This window comes from Furipterus horrens, unplaced genomic scaffold, assembly GCF_987537825.1.
Source record: "Furipterus horrens unplaced genomic scaffold, mFurHor1.1.pri manual_scaffold_15, whole genome shotgun sequence".
Classification (NCBI taxonomy): domain Eukaryota; kingdom Metazoa; phylum Chordata; class Mammalia; order Chiroptera; family Furipteridae; genus Furipterus; species Furipterus horrens.
In genome coordinates, this window is record NW_028327185.1 from 25694331 (window position 1) to 25706529 (window position 12199).

Below are 12199 nucleotides of genomic sequence, written 5' to 3' on the forward strand. Positions count from 1 at the left end.
CTGCCAGAATCATTAGAAGATGCAGAACATTTGGGTGGCATCATAGTACTTGCAATAAATTCAGTCTTTAAGGAAAATTTCACAAAACACAACACTGCAGGGCAAAACTACACACAACAATCGAAGGTAGGAGTGAAGTGGACAAGGTGAGATGCTGAATATGCGCACAGTGCAGGATAGCAGGCTGATACAATGGTTTCTGAGCCAATCAGCACCCAGGTTGTTCGCCTTCCATCAATCAGTCAATCGTGTGCTGTGTACAATCTCATGTAAGTAAATGAGCTCGAGTGTACATCTCATTATCAACATTATGTATGTGTTTGTCTACAAAAAAATATGTACTGTAAACAGTATGCAGTATTTTATTTTGATTTAATATTCTCTTAATGTTAGAATCATTTATTATATATTTTATATATTTTTGGAAAAATTTTAGGCAAAAGTCATTAAAATCATAAATACTCTCCTTATAAATACATATAAAGTAGCGCAAAATCCCATGATATAGCAAAAAGTCTGCAGTAAATAATTAAATATAATATTTTTAAAAATCCCACGATACAGTGAGGCCCAATAAATAAACCGTAATATAGAGAGGGACTACTGTATCCACATATATTTTCTAGAGACCTGAAGACACTTTGTTGACAGTGTGTAGGAAAATAAATCATTTGTGTATGTACATCTTTCCTGCATCCACTTTTCTACTTCTATTTGCTTTCTGGTGCAGTTGTTGTTGTTTTCCATCTACAACATTATGTGCTCTGCATAGAGACAGAAAGAGATATTTGCCTGATCTGTTCTGATTTAGACATGCTGTGTCCCTTTTTCTTGTCTAATTATTCTGACATGAACTTCCAGCTCTGCTGAAGAAAACTAATCACAGTGGGGGCCCTAGTCTTGGCCCTGACCTTAAAAGAATAGCTCTGAATATTCTGTTTAGTGTGATGTCACTTATTGGCTTCTCAAATGTGCCCTTTATTATGTTGAGATATGTGGCTTGTATAAATAATTTGTTGAGAATATTAATCATGAAGAAATTTTGAAACATTAAATTTTTTTTATTTTTCTATTGTTATCTATAGATTTGTATAGTTTTATCCCACCTGTTGTGAATGAGTTGTATAATGTTTATTGATGGACACACATTGAACCCTCCCTGCAGTTTAGGACAATTTCCCATGTGGTGAGGAAAATGATACTTTTCTCATTCAGTTCAGTCTCCTAGGATATTGTAAATTAGGTTGGTGTTTGTGTTCATAGAAGATATTGAACTGTCATTTTCTTCACATTTTGTGTCCTTCTTTGGCTATGGTGTGAATTTAATGGTTATCTCGATTTATGTGTTTGGAAGTATGCCCTCTTCTTGCTATTCTTGGAATCGTTTGAGCAGAAGTAATTGAGAAGGTTTTTTTTCCAGCAGCAAAGAGAGGTGTTTGTTTATGTGTCTGCGGAGTTGGGCCCACAGCCAGCCAGGAGCATGGGCGTGAGAAGGCATTGTGTTTTTGAAGATTTGTATGAATCACAGTTAAATCCAATTGGAAGTCTGCTATTCTTTATTCAGAGTTTTTGATTAACACTTCAATTACCTTCTATAAATTTGAAACAATCTAGCAACATTGGGGTCCTATTCCCATTTCAGCAGAAAATAAGTGTTCTGAGAAATGCAACAGCTGATATTCACGAGGTGTAGACAGCACATTGTAATTCCCTCATGCACACACATGGAGCTAGGAAGTGACAGCCTAACAGGATCCTAATTCTGCATCTCACAGTTTGATCTGAGCAACATAAACTGACAGGGGAGCAGGGGGAGATTCCCACTCAGGGAAAGACCTGCCCCTGTAAACTGCAGTTGGGGGTGGTCTCTTCAGGATAAGAGACTAAGACTCAGCAGTCAAAGATGTCTGTGTCCTTCCGTTGGGAGAAGGGGGTATTTTCTGAAGAAAGGGACAAACATACTAATTTATATTTCTGTGCATGGAAAGAAACCAATGATAATGGAATAAGTTTTCTACCTCCACATTTAACAATTTCTCCTGTGAAAGACAACACTCAGGAAGGACACCCGCACAATAGAACGATAATGCATTTGGGGTCCTGTTGAAATTACAGTTGTTTGAAGAGCACATAATAATTTTAGGTGCCACACAAGAGAATGAAATAAAACCATAATTCATAAAGTGTCTTAGTTCCAAGAATGCACCTGCCTCTCCTCCACCTCCAGGGAGCACAGGGAACAGGTCCCATGTGATTCTCTCAGACACCCATCATGGTTTGTAGGGAAGACACAGCTGTGCACGACTCCCAGACCATGACTGAGCTCAGCAATGACACTAAAAATCAGTCATTGCAGGGAAACCCAGTTATCATCTGAGGGAAACATAAAGGTCGAGAGATTACCATCAGATTTGTTGGGCCTTCCTGAAATGCAGGGAGGTTTAGGCAAGGTCCGCCTTTTGTGATCCAATGATGATCATGTGCTCACAGTTTCCCAGGCTCACTAACCCCTCTGCATTTTTCTCCCTCGATAGGAACACACTGCCTTCGGTTTATGTGAGAATGTTTCTACCATTGCAATGAACTTCTAAAATTCACATATGTCGATTTTAGGCACAATTATAGGTCTAGAGCAAGTCGGAAAAATTGGAATAAAAAAGAAGCTCAAGACCCCAAGAAAACAGCCACAAACACCACCTGCACCTGTTTCAGGAGCTGATCTCTGTGCTCAGGGTGTCCTGAGAAGACACTGGTGACCTGGAAACACCCGAGGGCCTGAGATAAATATGTTTTAAAGTAAGTAAACTTTTTTTGAAAAATACCACTGACAAGAATCAGAACACTGTGCATGAAGAATTTTAATGACCTGGAAGACAAAACAGACAAAAGAATCCAAGATGAGAGGCGGGTTTGTGAAGATGGAGAGAGAAACGGACATGAGAGTGAGGGGGAAACACTGACTGTCGACAGCGTTCCATGGGGAGCTGTGGGTAAAAGAAGCCATGACCCCTACAGAGCCACATCAGAGAGCTCAGGGTGTGAGCTCCACAGAGGGATCACCTTCCAGAAAGAGGCCCCAGGGCCCCAGGGGCAGGTGTGTCTTGTCCATCAGGGCCTGCACTTCTACACTAACCAGCTCCTGTTCTCAGTCCTGTGGACACAGCACAGTATTTCTTTTGGTGATGGATCTGAGGGGTCCCTGGGAGGGGACTTAGGGGGCACTCCTCCGCAGCTAGTGGAGGGATTTTGGTGGTCTCAGCCCACGGTTTCTCTCCCTGTGTCCCTCACACAGTAAATCATGGCTGTGCCAGAGGCCTTCAGGCTGCTCCACAGCAGGAGCCGGTGCTGATGGGGTTGTCCCTGGAGATGGTGAGGTGGCCTTGGAAGGCCAGGCTGTGTCTGATTTCCAGGTCACCAGGATTTCTCCTTCCCATACACTCCAAGCTTTTCCTAGGTGTCTGGTGCCCCCAGCTGACCCAGCTGCTGATAGTGATGTATCCTGAAGTCCTGCAGGAGATCCTCAGAGACCCCCCGGGTGTTTTCACCTCTGCCCCAGATGACACCAGCTGCACCTGAGTGCGTACACCTGTGTGGGAGAGCAGGATGCAGGCCAGGAGCTCCCTCCTGCCCTTCCTCTACTTTGACCCGAACACTGAGACCGTGACTCATCTGGGAGGACAACCAAAAGGGTGGCAAGGACAGTGGCACTGCCCATCCTGCACGGGGGGAGTGAGGGACAGTATTGAGGATAGAGTGGGGTGCTGAGGGACACGGCACTGTGGGGAGGGGTTCTGGGTTCAAATGGGTGGTTCCCCACTTGAGTGTGCGTATTTACCACCCTGCCCTGCAGGTGAGGCCTAAAGCCTGGGTTCATAACCATAAAGCCCCAGGGCACAAGCCCAGGAGCATGTGTGAGCCTCCTGGGAGGTATTGAGACATTCACACCCAGTCTGTGCTCCTGGCAGAAGGCAGGTAAATTCTGGTTGGGATGGAGTGCCACCTCCCAAGGTGGATGTGATCTGAAGTCCTCAACTAACACTGACTGTGTGGCGGGTAGTTTGTGCTCTGTGGCCATCTCAATGGGCAGGAATGACGTACATAAGAATCAGCTCAGGCACTCAGGGGGCAGAGAGCTGGAGAAAACATTCACTCTCACGCTTGTTTAGCGCCAGGAAGGCTGAGTGAATTGGGAGGAGTATTCAATGGAGATTTGCAGTAGTAGAGAGAGACTGGGTTCAACTTTAAATAAAACAAGGACATGCTGAAATTTAGGTGCAGGAAGCAGGGTGGGGTCAGTGGACAGAAAGTACTAAGAAGGAACAGCAGGAATGAACTTGGATGGCTATTCTACCTGAACAGCATTCATGCTAAAAGCAGGCCCAGGTGATCAGATATCACTTCAGGGTGATTCCCAATGAGATATTGAGGGTGATCAACTATTAACAGCAGAGGATTCTACCCAACCAACTTAACAGGATTGATGCCACTATTGATCTGTGCAAAGATGGGCCTTAAAGTCCCACAGTGGCAGCCTTCTGGTAAAGACATGGAGAGGAGCCTCACTGAATAGGGTTGGGGAGAGGACCTTTGTCAAGAGCTTGCTTCAGCCTTTGGGGAGGCAGCCCTGCTCAGCCTCCAAGGTCAGGTCCAAGGGAAGACTTGCTGTGAACTCAGTGGGCACTAGAGTGTGTAGGGCAATACTTACTATTCTCTAAGGACCACTGCTTTCCTGGACTTTCTGACCCAGCTGCACACGTTTTCCTAGCGTGGACTCGAGGACTCATTTTATGGATTAATAATTGGCTTGCAATTTATGGTGTTAATCATTCTGCCAGATTTTAAAACAGAACATCAATGTCACTTTAGGGGTATTATAACATTAAATGTAAGGAAGCTGCAGAAGAAACATCAAAAAGTGTGAATAGACCTGCCATGCAGGCAACCTAGACTAGAAGGGGAGAGATTATTTCAAGTGTATTAACGTGGCCACCAATGACTAAGGCTACAGAAAGCTCGTACAGAGTGTGCTGTGCAGCAGAGTGAGCGGGTTGACATGGCCAAGGGTTCATTATACCAAGAGAGCAGCATGGAGGTTGTGAGGAGACCAGACACCAGAAGGAAATACAGACAGAAAGATACTTGCGAGACCTTAAGTCAGGCAGCGAGTCAGCCCTTCAGTTTCTCCAGGAAGAAGAGTGCATGGGCTCCATCTGAGAGGTGGTGGGAATTTAGAGAAGATTCGTCAGTGAGGGTCACTGGTAAACCACTCAGGAGAGTCCCGGGACAGGGCTGTGGAGGTCACAGGGCCCCTAGTGGTCACTCTGAGCCACTGAGGCAGCTTCACCCTTGTGTCTTTCAGTCCAGCAAAGGGTTGGGCAAGGCAGTTCTCAGCTGTAAGTTTAGAGTTAGTCTGTGAAGAGGAGAGGAACATGAGGACACAAAACTGAAAATTCCATGCAAATTTGTATTTTTTAGTTATTACAGAATGAGACGATATGCTGTTAATTTGATATTTGCAATATTCCGTGGACTCAATTTCATTGAGTGCAAGCAAGTCAGTTGGTCATTTTAGACAGCGTGAGTGAGTATGAAGAAAAGACACAACATCATTATTTTTAATGTTTTGAGTTACACTCAATTGAAGTTTACATTTTCTGTCTCTTTTCAATTTCTTAGGTAAACACTTCTATTACTGTCACTTACTAAATTTTGAGGACTCTCTGACATAATCCCAGGTCTGAATTTCTCTCCCAGTCCTGCTTCGTGTGTGACGTCCACATCCACACGTATCTATCTGTGCATTTAAGCTCTGGCCACTGCAGACATCAGCGACCCTGGGACACCTTCCTTTGGCTGCCAGGTGACAAAGGGCTTTTCTGTCCCCTGAAATGTTCTGCAAGAAGCAAAATGTGAGGACATCCACTGAACTCAACCCTGTGAGACAGGAGGTGCCCTGAGCTGCCTTGCCCCCATGTTGCACAGCCTGTCCTGCAGTAGCATTGAGTTTCCTGGTGTTTTGCTTGTATGGCTGATGGGCTCAACAGGGAGCTGCAGCCAGCTTCAGGCCACGTGTCTTGGATGTGTCCAGGATGTCCATGAACTGATGCAGACACCAGATGAAGATATCAAGTGTGTGTATGCAGCGATGGGTAAAACGTTATTAAAGACCACAAGGGGCAGGGGTGTGCTTGTCTGCTGAAAGGGGCCAATGTGAGGACAGTGTGTACCAGTCTGAGGACATAGAGTTTCAGAGTAAAACAAGGAGTGAACTGATTTCCTTGTTGTTTCCCTTCAAAGAAAATTTGTCCCAATCAAGGGACCATGAGAATTCTCAGGGAGATCTCTTTGCCAAGGTCCTAGAGGAAACAAGTGAAGAAAATGTCTCCAGTGACTGTTCAGAGTTCACCTGCAAACAAGTGTTTATTACTCTGTCCTTGTCCCACTGATGATGTGAGAAGTTAGAAATTCAAAGAATAGACATGACTGTCCCCAGGGGCCAATAACAAGCAGAAGAAAACCCTGATCGCAGTGGAGACACGGTCTCTAGACTCTCGGCTCCTGCCCAGCAGTAGGTTTCCGTGATGTGGTGTCCTGTGGGCCCCTGAGGTCTTGTGAGCGTCCTGGTGTCCTGAGCAGCTCCCGGTGTCATGAGTGCCCCCTGGTGTGCTGTGTGTCCCCCGGTGTCTTGTGTGCCCGTAATGTCCTGAGCGCCCTCCTGTGCCTGAATGTCCACTGCCACCAAGCACTTCTGTCTCCAGCAGGGAGGTCTGTGTCTGGGCTCACGCTGACTTCCTCGCCCTGTGACTGTAGCACAGTAATGCACGGCTGTGTCCTCAGTGCTCCTGCAACTCAGCTGCAGGGAGAACTGGTTCCTGAACGTGTCTGCGTCAGTGACTAACTGACCTTGAAGAGATGGTGCATAATCGCTTTACCACTGGGACCTGTAGTGTGTCCTTCGCAGCCACTGGAGACCTCTCCCCAGGGGCTGCCTGAGCCAGTTCCAGGTATCACTGTTGCTGGGGACACTGCCCCCCGAGATGGCACAGGTGAGGGAGAGGGACTCTCAGGGCTGCACCACGTTGGAGCTTGACTCCTGCAGCTGCACCTGGGACAGAACACCTGAGGACAAAAATAAGCAACAATATTAGTCACGCCAGGTCGCTATGAACACTGCTGTGCACTGTCAGGTCTCCCAGACAGTGAGCCCACAAGAGACTCAGCATGGGAAGGAGGAGGAGGAAGGAGACAGACATTTATCTGGGTCATCAAGACCCAGCAGGCTCTGCAGCCCCCAGTGTGCAACCACATTGAAACAGGAAGCCGCCTGCCTGAGCTTCGCTCCCTGATGAAAGGCCCTGGATGTGCACAGCCCACAGGAACATGGCCCCAGGTCTGCAGCCAAGTTCCTCCAGAGCCATGTCTGTGGGCAAGTTGGATGCAAGGCAGAAGCAGAGACAGGGGTGCTCACAGGCAGTCCCCTGGGTGTGGGCATTGTGGACCTGCATCAATTCCAGAGTCTGTATACACATATCCATTGATTGGATTTAATTAACTAATTACTTTTGGCAACACCGAGGGCCAGTTATACACCTGCATCCCTCTAGGCAACAAGGACAGAGTCAACCACTCCTGTGTTCCTGGTGTCAGACACACAACACCAGACCCCCAGTCCCAGCACACTGGATGACCCTGGGGCCATGGGGGATGCAGGTAACAGTCCTCAGTCCCAGAGGACCCCCAGTGGAAAGGAAACAGGTATGGGTTTGCATTTTGCTTCCAGATGAAGGTGCCCTGCAACTGAGCACAGGGAGGTGTTGGAGTGTCTCTGCAGGGGGCATGGGTTGGGAGGATGAAAGCTCTTCCTTCTAAACGGACCCCAGCAAAAGAGGAAGTAAAACTGTCATTATTTGCAGATGACATGACAGTGTACATAGAAAACCCTATAGAGTCCTCAAAAAAAAAAAAAAAAAAAAAAAAAAAGCAAAGTTAGAAAAGAAAACCCTACTGAAACTAATAAGTGAATTTGGCAAAACAGCGGGATACAAAGTCGATATTGAGAAATTGAAGGCATTTCTGTACACCAACAATAAAATATCAGAGATAGAAACTAGAAAAAAATCCCATTTACTATCAAACCAGTCTGGTACTGCTATAAGAACAGGCATATACATCAATGAAACAGGATAGAGATCCGAGACATAAGCCCAGGTCTCTGTGTTCAACTAATATTCGACAAAGGGAGAAGGGATATAAAATGGAGCGAAAAGAGCCTCTTCAACAAATGGTGCTGGGAGAACTGGGCAGGGACGTGCAAAAAAAAAAAAAAAAAAAAATGAAACCAGACCACCCAATTAGTCCACACACCAGAATAAACTCAAGATGGAGAAATGATGTAAGTGTAAGCCGTGACACCGTAAAAGTCCTAGAGGAAAACATAGGCAGGAGAATTTCAGATATCTCGCATAGCAACATTTTCACTGGTATGTCTCCTAAGGCAAGAGAAATAAAGGAAAGAAAAAACAAATGGGACTACATCAAACTAAAGAATTTCTGCTCAACAGAAGAAAACATCAGCAAGATGAAAAAGGAACCCACCATATGGGAAAACATATTTCTCAATCATACCTCAGGCAAAAGATTGATCTCCAAAATATATAACAAACTTATATGACTCAACACCAAAATGACAGACAACCCAATTTAAAAATGGGTAAAGGACCTGAACAAACACTTCTCCAAAGAGGCCATGCAGAGGATCAATAGGCATATGAAAAGATGCTCAACATCACTAACCATCAGAGAAATGCAAATAAAAACCAAAATGAGATACCACCTCACACCAGTCAGAATGGCCATCATCAACAAATCAACAAACAACAAGTGCTCGCGAGGATGTGGAGGAATGGAAACCCTAGTGCACTGCTGATGGGAATGCAGACTGGTGCAGCCACTATGGAAAACATTATGGAATTTCCTCAAAAAACTAAAAATGGAACTGTCTTTTGCACCAGCGATTCCATTGCTAGTATTATATCCCAAGAATCCCGAAACCCCAATTCAAAAGATCCTATGCACCCCTATGTTCATCGTAGCACTATTTACAATAGCAATCCCCTCTAAGCAGAATTTCACTCCCTTACCATTTAGATAAAATAAAAACCCTGAGGCAGTCTCCTGTCCAGACTCTGTCAAAGCATGTGTGACTTGCAGAAGGGTTTTTTCTGTACCCTACAGATTTTTAAACTCTGTGCATGATAAGCGTTTCAGATCCCTTTGGAGTGTTTGTCATCACCTGCACATCCACGCCAAGCTGTCATGGGTCCCTCTTCCTCTATGTGGTGGCACCTACACTTGGTGCTGTGGGCATGATGCCATGTCTATGACTGTCACCACCAAGAGTCTATCTCCTCTGAAGTTCAGTTCATTGGCCTCTGCTGTCCCCTGTCCAGCATGCACGTGTCATGTTAGTGGACAGTTTGGACACTGATCAGTGTGGGGTTGGAATGCACTGTTGGGTCCAGCAGAGCCTCTATTTGATTCACTGATGTGGCCCAGAAGGTTTCATGTTTCAGTGGAAGAAGTCACAACAGTGTCTGAAAGGGTCTCTGACTTTTGTCCATGTGAGAATGTTATCTTTCTTGACAACACACTTTTCTAACTCAGAGACTCAGAGGTGAGTGCAGATTCAGGAATCCAGGGAGGTTCCCTGAGGGAAACTGTTACAGGAAGAGGAAACCACACAGGAAACCAGCCCATACCCCCCGCTGCACCTGCTCCTGGGACGGTCCTTGTGCTCAGAGACCTTGATCGCCCCCTGGTGGTCGCAGCCCCTCCTGCAGGGAGGTTAGTGTCTGGGCTCAGGCTGACTCCCCGTCACTGTGTCTCTCGCGCAGTAATACACGGCCGTGTCCTCGGCTCTCAGGCTGCTCAGCTCCATGTAGGCTGTGCTCGTGGACTTGTCTGCGGTGATGGTGACTCTGCCCTGGAACTTCTGTGCGTAGTTTGTGCCACCAGTGTTAGGGTAAACATACCCAATCCACTCAAGCCCTTGTCCTGGGGCCTGTCGCACCCAGTGCATGTAGTAGCTGGTGAAGGTGTACCCAGAAGCCTTGCAGGAGACCTTCACGGAGGCCCCAGGCCTCCTCACCTCAGCCCCAGGCTGCACCAGCTGCACCTCGGAGTGGACACCTGTGGGGAGGAGGCAGGAGTGGGTGGAAATCCCCCTTGACATCCCTGGTCCCCTCCTCAACCCGGGGACTGGGGAGCCCCTTACCTGTAGCCACTGCCACCAGGAAGAGGGCTCTCCAGCTCCAGTCCATGCTGAGGGGCTGTGCCGTCAGGACCTCTGTAGGGGAGGATGTGGCTGTGGGTGATGCTCTCAGGGCACAGACAGACCCACATTTAACCTAGTCTACCCCTTCTCATTTGCATAGTCATGAGGAAGAGGCTTTCATAACTGAAGACATGAACCCACCTGAGAAAAGATAGAGGGCAGAGGGATTATGCTCAAAGGACTTAGGGAGTGAAGTCCTAATCAGCGTTGTAGGATCTGTGCTGCCTGGAAGGTCCCCAAGTTCTGTGATGATAAAGGTCCTCACACAAGGAAGGGGCCCCCACAGGGCATGCTCCTCATTGTGAGCCCCCCTCTGAGTGTCACACAGACCACCTGGACTAGTTCTGGGCTTTAAATCCCGAACATCTTATCCTGGGACCAGGGTGTCCCCAAAATGCTGCACCTAGTGAGTTACTAAAACCATCACCTTCTCTAGTTTATTACAATTCACATATAAAGATGTTTTACAAATACCCTGTTTAACTGTGATACTCTTGTCTTATCAAGTCTCATAAATGCTCTGATGGAATAGGATATTTCTAGTCACCTTTGTACAAACCTTATTTTAGATGTTTTCATGAAAAGAAGAAGGCCCAGCCCTCAGAGGAAATCCCCCCGAGATCCCTTCACAGCTGCTCACAGGGCAACCGCCCTGAGCCTGAGGGTCTGGCAGGCACCCTGCTGCCCAGCCTGCACCCTGCACTGCAGGCTCACACCTGAGCTCACAGGGAATGGACTATTCGGCATCTCAGCTCCAGAATTAAAGGCCGCACCTGACTTCAGTTTGCTCCCTCAGAGACAGAATGTGCTTTGTCAACTCCAGACACAGAGAACTGTCCTTAGCAAACCCAGGGCACAATTAAGGGATCCTCCAGCCAGGTCTCTCTGTGAAACCAGCAGGGATCCCTTTCCCTCATGCTGCCATACGCACTGACACAGCTGACACTCCTGACTCCAGAAGCCCTCAGGGGTTTGGAGGGACTCTGGTGTCTTCATTTTCCTCTGCAGCAGGTCCCACCTGATGATCCTTGCATGGATCCTAAACTCAGTGCACTTCCAGTGCTCAATGGGTCTCTCTCTCTCTCTCTCTCTCTCTCTCTCTCTCTCTCTCTCTCTCTCTCTCTCTCTCTCTCTCACACACACACACAGACACACACACACACACAAACAAACACTGATAATTTTGAGCATAATGACTCCAGGTCGCTCTTATTTCCTGTTCCTACTACAGTGGCAAGATCCCTACTCTCACCCAAACCGAGTGTGCGCCCCACTTTGATGGGAGAACAAACAGAAGCTAGACTGATGTGAAGACTGGAGAGGGCCCACCCTTGTGGTTTCCTGTTCTCTCAGAACTTGGAACCAGCAGAGGGCATGTTGAGATGGGTCCTGCCTTGTCCTGGGAGGGTCCAACCCCAGAGACTCTTGTGCAGTCAGTGTACCCAACACTACCCAATATGTTGGGGGGTCACACTGACATACAGCGCACACGTCCCTTTCTCAGGGTTCAAAGCCTGGATCCCCAGGGGCAGGATCATGACAACACTAGACAGGTGTCTCCCCAGGAGCAGAAGCAGGTGCTGAGCCGCAACAGAGGACACAGAGAAGAGTCTGTCGACCAGTGTCAGTGTTGTTTCCCACGGGGCACATTGTGTCCTGAGCGTCCCCTGCAGCCCAGGCCTTCTGTCTCCTGCAGGAAAGTTTCTGTCTGGACTCATGCTACTTCCCCTCACTGTCTGTCCCACAGTGATACACAGCTGTGTCCTCAGTCATCACAGAGCTCAGCTGCAGGGAGAACTGGTTCTTGGATGTGTCTCTTGAAGCACAGGCTGTAGTAAGTGTTCCCATCCTTACCATTGCACCCAT

The 12199-nt window shown here is 47.3% G+C and overlaps 1 pseudogene across 1 annotated transcript; it reads right to left on the reverse strand.

The window, feature by feature from the left end:
- Positions 1 to 9844: 9844 nt before the first annotated feature.
- On the reverse strand, positions 9845 to 10363 carry LOC149992547 (immunoglobulin heavy variable 1-2 pseudogene; annotated as a pseudogene). Its single transcript, XR_016508259.1, has 2 exons — positions 10274 to 10363; positions 9845 to 10188 (listed from the first exon to the last, which is right to left on the reverse strand). The product of XR_016508259.1 is annotated as an immunoglobulin heavy variable 1-2 pseudogene (transcript).
- Positions 10364 to 12199: the final 1836 nt, after the last annotated feature.